Here is a 3,951-nt window from a genome sequence, read left to right as displayed (position 1 = left end):
CAGGCCCTGCTCCTAGAAGTTCTCATTCGGTTGGGAATCTGCAGTTAAACAAAGGCAATGGTGCTCCTGGTGTCACTGGTGTAACACCTACACTGGGCAGCCACTGCCAGCCTTCTGGGAGACTCCGTCCAAGGGGTCCAAGCAAGGAAGCCTCTGTGAACTCATAGAGAACCACTGAGAAAAGAGCCCTAAAACCGTGCAAAAAAAGAGTTCAGGGCCAGAGAGCAAGAAGCTGACTTTTGGGGGCAGCAAGGCCAGTAGGAAGTTTCAGTCTCCCTTTCTCATGCCCTCCACACACTCCAATCTTGGAGGGCCTTGAAGCATCCATGGGAGGAAGGCCAAAGAAAGAAATGAGAAATAGAACACACCCTCTTTCCTCAACAGACCCTAGCCCAGAGTTCCTTTAACCAGCTCACTATTCTTAAACCAGTACACTAGCTCTCCAAGGTAATAAGCCCTGCCTTGCAGCATCTGCCTATTTCTTTGGTGTAAATACTCACCACCATGGCCATCTACCAATGTGGTGTCAGGAATACAGGGTTAGAATGAGAAGCTAAAATAAGATCTTGTGAGCTGGCAGGAGCCTGATCCAGCTCATCACTGTTCCTAACCTGAAGTCATGCCCAAGCTGGGGTGGTGGGAAAGAACTATCTAGAATGAGGAGAGTTGCTAAATAGTATATTGTCCTGAACTGTGCTTTATTGTTTAAAGTGACCATAGGGGAACTTCCCTGTTAGTCCAGGCTTAAGATTGCTGCTCTACCCCAGCCAGGGCCCAGGTTGGCTCCCTGGTCACGAACTAGATCTCACATGTGGGAGACAGCCATATAAATAAATATAAAAATAGTCAATAAAAATAAAATAATATAAAAATAAAGCGACCATAGGGCTTTCGGGTTCTCATCCAATGACAAGGGGAAAACTGAACAAATTTCAGATTGAGGATAGTAGGAGGCCAGGGAAAGTGACAGTTTGGTTATATCCTAAGGATGGTGCCTGTCTTATGGGTTACTAGGGGAACTTTTATCTTTAAAACCGGTAAGATACTTTTCAAAAAGAATTATCACGTGGAAATACAAAACTGAAAGGTACATGTGAACTCTCGAACCTCACTGAGAACCACAGATGCAGGATGTTCTGTAGTTGATGAGGTTTGTTTTGGAGATTTTTCTTTACTGTTCCGAAACAGATGTCCGCCAGAGGAAGGCAGCTGTCTCACTGATTGCAAAACAAACAAGTGAAAATTGTTCAAAGATGCAAAAAATGGTACAGGAAGAACCCCCAAAGACGCGCATGAGACCTACCACATAGGAATACTATGAATGAGCAAACAGACTTGAACGTGTCTAACACACATAGTAGGTTTGCAGTCAGCAGGTTGTGATTTTCCTTCAGAGCTTCATTGCATTTCAGTGGTGTTGGATGTTGACTCCCTCTGAGGGAGCATCTTCCGTGTTAATAAATGCAAGAATCATTTCTATTTCCCCTCTGACGAATGTCACAAGAGAAGCCTTAGGCAGCCTCAATGAAGGAGAGAACGAGAACCTTCTAAGACCCTTTGGCAGGTGGGGGATGAGGAGGAAGTAAATGAGAACGAGAACCAGCTTTAAATTGGGCTCCAAAAGTGTCTGGCGCTCGTGCAAACAACTTCTGGGTAGTTGAAGCCGCCTCGAGAACACCAGGACCGCAGCTCTCCCACACGGGCTTCCTCACCCCGAGGCTGATGAAGAAAAACTGCCCCCGGCGAGATGCTTGCAACGAGGGACTTTCTCCGGTTTTAAAAACTACGTTCACAAGCCACCATCTCCCACTTTCAACGGCACAAATAGTGCTTTTTGCCATTGGGTCAACAGAAGCTGGAATGTTCCAGGCAGCCCCGTGTCCTGTTATCTTGAAAGGGGAAATTTCTGGGACGGGATGGGGCCTGCGTGCGGCCCTGCACGGCGCGGAGGGGAGAAGGGCAGACCCCTGGGTGCCGGGGACACTCGGGCTCGGCGGGCCAGGGGACGCAGCTCCGGCGCTTCCCCGGGCGCGCGGGTCTGCCCGGAGCTCGGCGAGCGGGGCCGGAGGGCGGGCGGCACCGAGGCACGTCCGCGGCGCTCCGGGCGGCTGCCTCGCAGGGGCCCCGGCGTCCTGCACACGCCGGCCTCTGTGGAAGCGATTTTACGTCTTCACCCAAAGCAGTGTCAGCCCTCTGGTACTCTGCCGGCTTCTCCTGAGAAATTATGAATAATGACTCATCAGTCTAGAATCTACACAGGCGTAGACGCGGGGTCTAGAATCAGGAGACCGGAAGAGATCATAAAAGACGCGAACGTGCACAGAAGAGATTCGAGCGCCGCGTCCTCGGGCGCCGGCCGTAAAGCACCTCCGCGTGCGCAGAAACTGGTCTGCCCGCGGAGGTCGGAAGGGGCGGGGCGGGAGGAAGCTGAGACTGAAGACTCAATTTGTCTAGGTTTGCAGTAGTACTCGTCGTCTCCCACATGGTCTAGCGGTTAGGATTCCTGGTTTTCACCCAGGCGGCCCGGGTTCGACTCCCGGTGTGGGAACGTAGCACCTTTTTGAACAGAAAACGAAAATAATTCAAAGACCCCTAAACTAGGGGAATGCTGGTGTTTTTAGAAAGAGCTATAACCCCATTTCAGAGCACCCAGCGGAAATTGAAGCTGAAGAGAATCGGGGTCTACCCTAGAGTGAATGGTCGTACAGCCCACTCGAAGCCGGTCGACCGGCAGGAGCAAACGGAAAGGAAGTAACTCGAAAGAGTGCTGAGTTTGCTTTTGAAACAAGTCTTTAAATCTGAGGAGCAGGGAGTCAGCCGGTCCCATGCTAAGATAGATCTTTCAGTTGGTTTTCCTGCGTAATTTCTCTTTGTACCGTGAATAGGGAACAAATGATCAAAAAGTGCTCTTCTTTGGAAAAAAAAGAAAAAACACATTGTAAGACATTATAGGCTTTTAAGTTGCCTAAAGCCATTCCTTTGAGAAGGACAGCAAGATTTTCAGAAAAGTCATATTATTGAGGGCAGAGTAGTTCAGAGTACAGTCTGCTGTGTTTTGTGATTCAAAAGCTCACTGAAGCAGTTATCGTGGGGGGGAAAAGGGGAGAAAGGAAACTAGAAAATTATATTATTACACATATTGAGGAGTGAGGCAATGGCAAAAAATAACACTTTCTTCTCACGCCCTGTTTGACACATTCTGTTTTAAAAAACTTCAGGAATTCATGATACACTCAATAAGCTCTCTAGAGTTAGAAATGTTAGTACTGATGTGTGACAAGACAGTTTCCAACTGTTACCCAAATAAGTGCATCTTCTGCTGTAATCGTTTATCTTGCTTGCTTCTCCAAACATTTGCTGCTAGGAAAAACCTCCAGGCATTTAGAAGCCACACTTCTGTCCCACTGGTGTTGAACTCTTTAAAGCTTCCCCAATTTGTTCTCAGACTACCATTAACCCTGAGAAACGACTGTGAAAAAGACTTGGCATCCACATAACCTTGTTTGAAATTTGCTCTTTTTAAAGTCCTTTGGGATTTTAAGGGGACACAAAAAATGTCACTTTCAATGAGAAACATACTAGGCTAAATATATGCTTATTCAGATTTTCTAATAAAGAGCCTGGAGGAGAAATTGATCATCAGCAGGTGATCTGCATTTATTAAATCGAGTAGGACAGAACAGACAGGAAAATATAAAACCCAATAATAATAACAATAATAAGTATTTATTGAGCACGTACTATGAACTTGGATAAATATTTTATATACTTTTTTCAATTTAATCCTTATTTTGTTATCAGATAATATTATTATGTCTGTATCAACCAGGGGCCCAGTAGGAAACTGATGACATTCTTAACAGAGTTTAATAAAGGGACTACTTAGGTTTTGTTGAGGTTCTAGAAAAACAACAAGGAATAATGTAGTCTCTGGCACTCCTGGATCTAAAA

The 3,951-nt window shown here is 46.3% G+C and overlaps 1 non-coding gene across 1 annotated transcript; it reads left to right on the top strand.

Annotated features, from left to right (window-relative positions):
* Window positions 1-2,476: 2,476 nt before the first annotated feature.
* TRNAE-UUC (transfer RNA glutamic acid (anticodon UUC)) lies at window positions 2,477-2,548 on the top strand. The gene has a single exon. It is a non-coding gene; the product is annotated as a tRNA-Glu (tRNA).
* Window positions 2,549-3,951: the final 1,403 nt, after the last annotated feature.

Source organism: Capricornis sumatraensis, chromosome 12 (assembly GCF_032405125.1).
Source record: "Capricornis sumatraensis isolate serow.1 chromosome 12, serow.2, whole genome shotgun sequence".
Classification (NCBI taxonomy): domain Eukaryota; kingdom Metazoa; phylum Chordata; class Mammalia; order Artiodactyla; family Bovidae; genus Capricornis; species Capricornis sumatraensis.
The sequence above is the reverse complement of the archived record's forward strand: the minus strand, read 5'-3'. Positions and strand labels throughout refer to the sequence as shown.